The 10,697-nt window shown below is 42.9% G+C and overlaps 1 protein-coding gene across 2 annotated transcripts in view; it reads left to right on the top strand.

The window, feature by feature from the left end:
- The first annotated feature begins 747 nt into the window (after positions 1-747).
- Positions 748-10,697, top strand: part of LOC109871016 (cystathionine beta-synthase) — a 30,619-nt gene continuing 20,669 nt past the window's right edge. The window contains exon 1 of one of the 2 annotated variants that reach the window (XM_020461763.2): positions 748-1,019. The gene's annotated coding sequence lies outside the window, so the exon portion shown is untranslated. The remainder of the gene's footprint in view (positions 1,020-10,697) is intronic. The other variant, XM_020461764.2, reaches the window with a different exon arrangement.

Genomic DNA, 10,697 nt, shown 5'->3' with positions numbered 1-10,697 from the left:
TTCCCAGTATCCTCAAATACCTTTAGATTTTTTAGTAGCTTGTAAATTCAGGGAAATCAAGTGATGATCAGAAAAGGGAGCCAACTGATGATCTACATCTATAACAAATTGTAACAAAAAAGGGGAAATTAGGAATAAATCTATTCTAGATGTTCTAGATAGTTTTGTTGGTCCAGGTATAACCCTTAGCAAATAATGCCAGGCATCCTCAACACAGAGATCCTTGCATAATGTAATGATAATGTTACTATTTTGAGGGTTTTGACTCATTCTAGGAGGAAAACGATCAGCAGATGCATCGGGTGTTTCATTAAAATCCTCTGAAATAATTAGAAAAGCCTTAGAGTATTTGTTGCTTAAATCCTGTACTTTCCTGGTAAATTGGGTAAAAAGGGTCTTATTGGGAGCATGTGCGTTATGCCCATATGCATTACAGATGATGAAAATAGCATTGTCAAGTTTAACAGTTACTATGACCCATCTCCCATCTTGTGAAGATGTGGAATCTAGAACGTCACCTTTAAACTTGTGAATAAGTGTCAAAACACCAGCAGAATGATTTGATCCATGACTGAAATTAGGCCATATCTCCCCTGAACAAGGCATCATACCTTTTAAGAAACGATTACGTGACGATTCCCTTAGCAACTGAGTGACGCAGAATGACAACGGTAACACGATTGGTCTACAGTCTGCTGGGCGGCACATGAGACGTTTCGCCTTCTATTTACCAATGGATTCTTATCTCCTCCTTTTCTAAAATCTCTGGTAGATCTATCTCGCGTCTTATGTGCGCAAAGGCCCGACAAATGTGTAAACTCTGATTGGAAGAGCAAGACCGACAAAAGCCCCCACGGTAGCCAATCAACGCACACACCAAACAAATACACTCGAATCAGATTGGACCGTTGTCACTCTTGGGCTGCTGGCAATGCTAAAATAGTCGCATTCTACGAAAGACCTTTGAAATTGGATCACATATCGGTACATCACCACTAGCTTCCTTAATTAACTCAAAGGTGAGTGAACATCAATGTTACTACCAAAGAACGATATTAATAACCCTAGAATTGATATTTTTGAGTATTGTTTTGACTGATTCAGAACACTCCATCATTCCTCACGTGTGGCGCTTGAACATCATAGCGCTCTGTCTCTTTCCAATCTATTACAGTGTTATGTTATAGGGTTCATTGATTTTGTGGTGTCATGTAGAGTGACTTGACCATCTGAAACAACTGAGTGACATGAACAAGCATGATGAAATACCATTTACAGTAGCATCATCAGTCGCGCCAAGGTAGCCTACTGTAGCCAACGGGGACAATGGTGGAGTCCTATTACGCTGGTTTGGGATCAACCGGGCAATGTCCCGTCAAGATAGGGAGGAGCGCCTTTCATATCAAACGGTAATCTGTGCCGATTGGTCATGGTGTCAACAAGGCAGATGGTGCATCGTCCAGAAACAAACATCTCTTTTCCATGAAATAAATGTTGTCTCTTCAAACTAGTTTTCATTGGGGAAGGCAGATAAAAGCGTTTTTTTCAAAAGCAATCACTTTTGCTTGTATAACAATTAATTACGTCACTTTTGTTTTTAGACGTCTTCGCTATCCGCCAGAGCGGAACACCTGGCTCACGACCGGGACGCATCCTTGTTCCAAAACGAATGCAATCACTTTTAACCCGGGATAAACTCCTCCCACTAGGGTAACCCGGGCCAGATAAACGAACCTCCTCAGTGTAAAATGCGGCGATTGCATCATCTAGCTCTTACGACATTTTGGAGCCTAACAAAAATTATAATTTGACATGATGGTGAATGGAAGATGTGTAGAATTTAGTAGCCTACGATGGAAGGGGAAAAAGTGTTGCCTAAAATAGAAAGGATACATAATAGCAGCTATCAATTTGATGTCAGAATTTACACTTTAGGTCTAATGTTACTTAACTGTTTTTTAATAGATTAGTCTCCACAGGTTTGTCTGTGCACTTTATTACAGGTTTGTCTGTCCACTTTATCTAATGCTGAATAGATGACTGACACTTGAACAGATTGACACTAAACCTATAATGAATAACTAGAATCATAAATGCTATGGCAACTGCTTGGCCTCTGACAGCAAGGCACTACAGGGGGTAGTGCATATGTCCCAGTACATCACTGGGGCCAAGCTTCCTGCCATCCAGGACCTGTATTCCAGGCGGTGTCAGAGGAAAGCCCAGACTCCAGCCACCCTAGTCATAGACTGTTCTCTCTGCTACCGCACGGCAAGTAGTACCGGATCGCCAAGTCTAGGTCCAAAAGGCTTTTTAACAGCTTCTATCCACAAGCCATAAGGCTCCTGAACACCTCAACTAAATTGCTACCGGAACTATTTGCATTGACCCCCCCCCCCCCTCCCCCCACCACCTCCATTTTTATGGTGCTGCTACTTTCTGTTTATTATCTATGCATAGTAACTTTACTTCTATCTACATGTACATATTACCTCAATTACCTCGACTGTGTGCCCCGACACACTGACTCTGTACCGGTACCCCCTGTATATAGCCTCGCTGTTATTACAGTTTAATTTAGTAAATACTTTCTTAACACTCATTTTTCTTAAAACTGCATTGTTAGTTAAGGGCTTGTAAGTAAGCATTTCACTGTAACCTGTTGTATTCGGAGCATGTGACAAAGACCAGTGCATCCTGGTTTTGCCTTTAGATAGTAGAATAAATGTAGGAAAACATCATTTTTTAATGATCCGATATAGCTGGCAGACTAAATTACTATTCATTGAGGCTAAATTCACAACCTGGCACTCATACCATCAGGGCCACCGAATCATCCCCAGCTTCCAATTGGCTCATTCATCCCCCCTCCTCTCCCCTGTATCTATTCCCCAGGTCATTGCTGTAAATGAGAATGTGTTCAGTCAACTTACCTGGTAAAATAAGGGTTAAATAAGTACAACAAAAAACTAATATGATCCTTGGAAAAATGTGTAAGACATCAATTAGTCTGCATAGGCTTACTTGAATATTCAGAAAGCCCTATCAGTTTACCTATAGCAGGGATGTGCAATTGGTGTTTTTGTAGGCCACAGATAAATTCTCTCCGCTTGCTGTGAGGGGGGCCGCTAAAATGTTTTGCTTGCAAGGAGAGAGCGGGCAGGGCACTCAACAAAATGTAGCCTAGGGCCCCCAAAAGGCTAGGACCGGCTCTGACTTCATGTTTGGGTATGGATGGATGGGTACGCAGACCCGCAATCCACTGTGGCCCCTCAATGATGAATTCAGATTTTTTTTGTGGCCCAGAACCGTTCAAATATTCCCATCCCTGACCTATACATAGGCTATTCTAAAGTGGTACAATTCCCGAGACCTCACTGTTTACGCATGTGTTCAATACACATTTTCCCAGTCAGAACCCAGTTGTCTTGAACGCACTGAAGTCTGAGATTTCTGAGTTTCCAGTTGTTTTGAACACAGCAGAAGTCATACTGGTTTGACAACATGGCCAATGTATTCAACCTTTTCTGGTCCATGGTGTTGCGTGTGAATGTTTATCCTTTTAAGCTTGGAAAAGAGACCCTATTAGACAGATGTTTTAAATTCTTAAACCCAGACTTGGATCACACACCCTCTCTACCGAATAGGAGGTAGGGGAAGCAAAATAGTGATTGCTTTGCGATGTTAACAATTCTCCACGGATTCCTTCCAAACCACTCATTGCTGAATTTGCGATTTCCGACATGTTGTGTAATGTTCATGTCCGATGAGCACCGATACGCTTTATCTATAATTTATCTTCATTTGACTTGGATTGAAAAGGATTTGCCAGTAGATTGTCGACGTGATTCATAATAATGACTGCTTGTCTAGTTTACTATCTAAAATATTGAAAGTATGATGTTGACATGACCAATCCAGATTATGATAACATTCATCTGTGGTTATCAGGTTGTTAGCTAGCTAGCTAATACTGTAACATGACTGAACAAGGTAAGCGGCTCGTGAACGTTCTGCAACATTTCTGAAAGTTAAAATGCAGTCCCGCCTACAGTGCCTTGCGAAAGTATTCGGCCCCCTTGAACTTTGCGACCTTTTGCCACATTTCAGGCTTCAAACATAAAGATATAAAACTGTATTTTTTTGTGAAGAATCAACAACAAGTGGGACACAATCATGAAGTGGAACGACATTTATTGGATATTTCAAACTTTTTTAACAAAAACTGAAAAATTGGGCGTGCAAAATTATTCAGCCCCCTTAACTTAATACTTTGTAGCGCCACCTTTTGCTGCGATTACAGCTGTAAGTTGCTTGGGGTATGTCTCTATCAGTTTTGCACATCGAGAGACTGACATTTTTTCCCATTCCTCCTTGCAAAACAGCTCGAGCTCAGTGAGGTTGGATGGAGAGCATTTGTGAACAGCAGTTTTCAGTTCTTTCCACAGATTCTCGATTGGATTCAGGTCTGGACTTTGACTTGGCCATTCTAACACCTGGATATGTTTATTTTTGAACCATTCCATTGTAGATTTTGCTTTATGTTTTGGATCATTGTCTTGTTGGAAGACAAATCTCCGTCTCAGTCTCAGGTCTTTTGCAGATTCCATCAGGTTTTCTTCCAGAATGGTCCTGTATTTGGCTCCATCTATCTTCCCATCAATTTTAACCATCTTCCCTGTCCCTGCTGAAGAAAAGCAGGCCCAAACCATGATGCTGCCACACCACCATGTTTGACAGTGGGGATGGTGTATTCAGGGTGATGAGCTGTGTTGCTTTTACGCCAAACATAACGTTTTGCATTGTTGCCAAAAAGTTCCATTTTGGTTTCATCTGACCAGAGCACCTTCTTCCACATGTTTGGTGTGTCTCCCAGGTGGCTTGTGGCAAACTTTAAACGACACTTTTTATAAATATCTTTAAGAAATGGCTTTCTTCTTGCCACTCTTCCATAAAGGCCAGATTTGTGCAATATACGACTGATTGTTGTCCTATGGACAGAGTCTCCCACCTCAGCTGTAGATCTCTGCAGTTCATCCAGAGTGATCATGGGCCTCTTGGCTGCATCTCTGATCAGTCTTCTCCTTGTATGAGCTGAAAGTTTAGAGGGACGGCCAGGTCTTGGTAGATTTGCAGTGGTCTGATACTCCTTCCATTTCAATATTATCGCTTGCACAGTGCTCCTTGGGATGTTTAAAGCTTGGGAAATCTTTTTGTATCCAAATCCGGCTTTAAACTTCTTCACAACAGTATCTCGGACCTGCCTGGTGTGTTCCTTGTTCTTCATGATGCTCTCTGCGCTTTTAACGGACCTCTGAGACTATCACAGTGCAGGTGCATTTATATGGAGACTTGATTACACACAGTTGGATTGTATTTATCATCATTAGTCATTTAGGTCAACATTGGATCATTCAGAGATCCTCACTGAACTTCTGGAGAGAGTTTGCTGCACTGAAAGTAAAGGGGCTGAATAATTTTGCACGCCCAATTTTTCAGTTTTTGATTTGTTAAAAAAGTTTGAAATATCCAATAAATGTCGTTCAACTTCATGATTGTGTCCCACTTGTTGTTGATTCTTCACAAAAAAATACAGTTTTATATCTTTATGTTTGAAGCCTGAAATGTGGCAAAAGGTCGCAAAGTTCAAAGGGGCCGAATACCTTCGCAAGGCACTGTATATGCGATAGCAAGAAAAAAAACTGTAACCTGGGTTATAACATTTGAACAGTTTTATATAAACTGTTAACAAACTGTTTTCCCTGCAGTAATGGTTCAAGCATGACTGTCAGAATCTGCTCTCAGTGTATTTTCTATGGCACTCAGAGGCTGCAGTACAGCGAATTAATCGTTCGAAAAATGATTGGCGTGATTCTTTCTCCTAGAAGCAAGAGTGCTTCCAAATAAAAATTCCAGGTAGCACAGCAAAATGTTTAGGAGCATATGCAACCAAAATGGTAGCACTGTAGAGCCCTGCATCACATACATTGAAATGGGCAGTATCTGTTTCTGCAGACTGTGTGCTCTCCCACTCAGTTTTTGTTACAGCACATGGACACTCATATCCCCATGTGGTCTCTCTCTCCCCACAGCCCCAGCTGTTGTTGGGGTCTGTGTTGCAGGGCCAAACACCAACACCCCTGATTTATAGAGGTATTCAAAAGAGCACACCTAGGGTATTAATAGTAGCTGTAGTAAAAGGTAGTGTGTGTGGTGTTGCTGTGTTGGTCTCGCCAACATCAGTGGCAGTAACTAAAGCTCAGAATGTTTAAGTTTCCTGGGTGTGCTCGTTGCAGCCTCATACTGAAGTACACAGTCTTGGAAACGGTAAACACTGTTGCTTCTTATGCTGTTGTTGTCTGTGTGAGCTGGTCTGCATCATCATCATCATGTAACCAGTCAATCAGTGTGTGCCGGGCAGGTGTGTGTGTTCCTGTGTGTGTTCCTTTCCCTTAGCACTCATTAACAACTGCTTTTAGAGTTGATGGATACAGACTGTGTGTGCCTATTGTCATTTCCATGTAAAAGGACCCATGAGCGACGTCAAGTTCATGGGAGCATATCAAATTGGGTGTCAAATTAAAGCTAAGTCTATATTTTAGGGAAATTAAGGCATAGATTCATTTTTCAACAATTTTCCGTAATAAATGTTTTTGGCATAAGTAAAGCCTTTGATTTCTGGTCAAGAAAACGTCTTAAAAGATATTACAAATACACTAATAGACCCCGCCAACTAATATCAACACTTATATATTTAGTTTTGGAGAAATGATTTGCCTTCTGTATGTTTAAGAAACATTGCCTTGTAATTCTGTTACCAAAACCCCACTTATCTTTAATATATTTTCTAATTTCTCTCCCTCATGAGGAGGGAGGATAATACAAGTTCATAGAAGTAGCAAGTAAAGGTAGACCTACCAATTAGTTATAGTGTTTTTACTTATGTTTTGTTTATGAATTATTAAGTGATTAAAACTCGTAATTATCTTACTGCAATTGAATTGCTACAATGGGATATCAGAGTAGTCACAGTTGGGTCACTTGCTACTCCCTTCCACTGGCATACTGTTATGTTCAGCTCATAACTGTTTTCTTTCTCTTTCTGTCTGGTGGTCAAAGCAAGACTGAAAACAGTCTGGACAGCCCCTCCTCCTCTTTTCAATGTCACCTCTCCCGGCTCTTACTAACACCTACCCAACCCATGAGCCCCCTCACTTTCCATTTACTGAAACCATCATCCACACCTACTGAGCACTGACTGACACTGGACGTCCATGGACCTTGAAAAGTACTTTACATTTTGTCAGTCCGCTCTGGCTGTGGTTTCACTGTTTTTTGGGCCGGACCGTCTGTGGTTTCACTGTTTTTTGGGCCGGACCGTCTGTGGTTTCACTGTTTTTTGGGCCGGACCGTCTGTGGTTTCACTGTTTTTTGGGCCGGACCGTCTGTGGTTTCACTGTTTTTTGGGCCGGACCGTCTGTGGTTTCACTGTTTTTTGGGCCGGACCGTCTGTGATTTCACAGTTTTTTGGGCCGGACCGTCTGTGATTTCACTGTTTTTTGGGCCGGACCGTCTGTGATTTCACTGTTTTTTGGGCCAGACCGTCTGTGATTTCACTGTTTTTTGGGCCGGACCGTCTGTGATTTCACTGTTTTTTGGGCAGGACCGTCTGTGATTTCACTGTTTTTTGGGCCGGACCGTCTGTGGTTTCACAGTTTTTTGGGCCGACCGTCTGTGATTTCACTGTTTTTTGGGCCGGACCGTCTGTGGTTTCACTGTTTTTTGGGCCGGACCGTCTGTGGTTTCACTGTTTTTTGGGCCGGACCGTCTGTGATTTCACTGTTTTTTGGGCCGGACCGTCTGTGATTTCACTGTTTTTTGGGCCGGACCGTCTGTGATTTCACTGTTTTTTGGGCCGGACCGTCTGTGGTTTCACTGTTTTTTGGGCCGGACCGTCTGTGATTTCACTGTTTTTTGGGCCGGACCGTCTGTGGTTTCACTGTTTTTTGGGCCGGACCGTCTGTGGTTTCACTGTTTTTTGGGCCGGACCGTCTGTGGTTTCACTGTTTTTTGGGCCGGACCGTCTGTGATTTCACTGTTTTTTGCTAATAGCTCTATATTGAAAATACTGTGATTTGAAGAACCATTTTTCAGAGATTAAATTATTAAAACATGTATGTTCATGATCATTTCTACACACTTTCTACCTGGTTTAAGTCGTTTAAGTTCAGACTAGTTCACCATAGAATAGGTTATGCTCAGCCAGGCAGAGGAGAAGCTCCTGTGTTCTGTTTGTTAACAACTTAACCAGCAGCTTTGGTAGGCTACTTCTGTTTAAACCAGACCCTTTCAGTGCCGTTGTACTCGCAGGAAAAGAAGACGGACCACTGTCCAGTGATAATAGATATCTGATTGAGTTGTTAACCCACACAATCTGACATTTCAAAGGCCCAGTGCAGTCAAAAACACATTTCTCTGTGTTTTATATCTATTTCCACACTATGAAGTTGGAATTTGTTTTGGTGGGATGGAGATTTGGCCTTCCATGGTGGTATCACCATGCGGTAGTTAAGTTAATAGACCAATAAGAACACGTTCCAAACCTCTCTGCCAAGAATATTTGTTATTTTTTCAGTTTTTCCCTCTCCACTCAGACCACTCACGGACAGTCCTTGCTTGAAAAATGTCCCTTTGCTAAGAAGCTATTTTTGTTTCTTTTTGACAATTTTAATTCAAAACAATCACAGTAAGGTACTTAATTGTTTCCAAGAAACGATATGATGTTGAGATAGATGGCTCCATTGGACCTTTAAAAACAAAGTAGAAACATTTGACTATTTTCTGTTAACCTGTGTTAAACAAAAACACATATAGACTCGGGTTATAAATTCATCCTAATAGCAGTGTTGATGCAATGTTGAAAGGGTATCCTGAAATAACAAGGAAACGATGCTGACTCAACCATTTGTTACCTGCTGGGTAGTCGTAAGCTAATGAACAGGATAATCCGCACTGTGAAGGTGACCTTGCTCCTCTTGCATCATCACCCAGAGCTGGGGTTAGCTGTGGACCATCTCTATGGTTGTTTTCCGATGTTGCTACATTACATTTACATTTGAGTTATTTAGCAGACGCTCTTATCCAGAGCGACATCCATCTTAAGATTGCTAGGTGGGACAACCACATATCACAGTCATAGTAAGTACGTTTTCCCTCAATAAAGTAGCTATCAGCAAGGTCAGAGCTAATAAGAGGGAACGGAGTCAAGTGCTAGTGGTACTGAAGTTCACGAAAGGCCAAGAGACTAGAGGTGGCAGAACGGAGTACTTGGGTTGGGGTGTAGGGTTTGAGCAGAACCTGTATGTAGGGAGATGCAGTTTCTCTTGCTGCTCCGTAGGCAAGTACTATGGTCTTTTAGTGGATGCGAGCTTCGACTGGAACCCAGTGGATTGTGCGGAAGAGCGAGGTGAAATGGGAGAATTTGGGAAGGTTGAACACCAGGCGGGCTGCAGCGTTCTGGATAAGTTGCAGGGGTTTGATGGCACAAGTGAGGAGCCCAGCCAACAGCGAGTTGTAGTAGTCCAGAAGGGCGATGACAAGTGGCTGGATTAGGACCTGTGCTACTTCCGGTGTGAGGTAGGGTCATACTATACGGATGTTGTAGAGAATTAACCTGCAGGAGCGAGTCACTGCTTTGATGTTTGCAAAGAATGACAGAGTGTTGTCCAGGGTCACACCAAGGTTCCTTGCACTCTGGGAGGTGGACACTGTGGCGTTGTCAACTGTGATGGAGAGGTCTTGGAGCGGGCAGGCCTTTCCCAGGAGGAAGAGCAGCTCCATTTTGTTGAGATTGAGCTTGAGGTGGTGGTGGTGGGACGACATCCAAGCTGAGATATCTGCCAGGCATGCAGAGATGTGTGTCACCACCTGGGTATCAGAAGGGGCAAGGAGAAAGGTAGTTGATTGTCATCCGCATAGCAGTGTTAGGAGAGACCATGTGAGGATATGACGGAGCCGAGTGACTTGGTGTATAGTGAGAAGAGGAGAAGGCCTAGAACCAAGCCCTGGGGAATACCAGTAGTGAGAATATGTGGTGCAGACACAGATCCTCTCCACGTCACCTGGTAGGAGCGCCCTGCCAGGTAGGATGCAATCCAAAGCCTGAGGCATCCAGCCCTGAGAGAGTGGTGAAGGATCTGATGGTTCACTGTGTCGAAGGCAGCGGATAGATCTAGAAGGATGGGAACAGAGGAGAGAGAGTCAGCTTTGGCAGTGCGGGGGAGCCTTCGTGACACAGAGAAGAGCAGTCTGCGAGTCATAGGATGTGGAAAGGGAGGATAGTAGGTTCGAAGCGGCAGAATCAGGAGAGCGAAGATTGCGACGACACATGACGATCAGGGTAGAGGCTGAGAGGCTGGGGTTGGAGGAGAGGGAGACAGAAAAGGGAAAAAGTAGTTATCAGAGACCTCGAGGGGGGTTGTAATGAGATTAGTAGGCGATTGGGTGTTTGCCAGCTTAGAAAATGTTAAGTGCATTGGGATCTGTACGAGATTATCTCGATTTATGAGTTTGAACTCCATCAACTTAGTAAGAATGTCTTACTTTCCTGGACCCTTTTGTTTTATATGTGATTACAGATTATCACATGTCATGGTCTGTCAGTCACGAGAGTAGGGATGTGAAGGCTTTTAAAACAT

This window comes from Oncorhynchus kisutch, linkage group LG26 (genome assembly GCF_002021735.2).
Source record: "Oncorhynchus kisutch isolate 150728-3 linkage group LG26, Okis_V2, whole genome shotgun sequence".
Taxonomy (NCBI): domain Eukaryota; kingdom Metazoa; phylum Chordata; class Actinopteri; order Salmoniformes; family Salmonidae; genus Oncorhynchus; species Oncorhynchus kisutch.
Note: the sequence above shows the minus strand (reverse complement) of the source record. Positions and strands in the feature narration are given on the sequence as shown.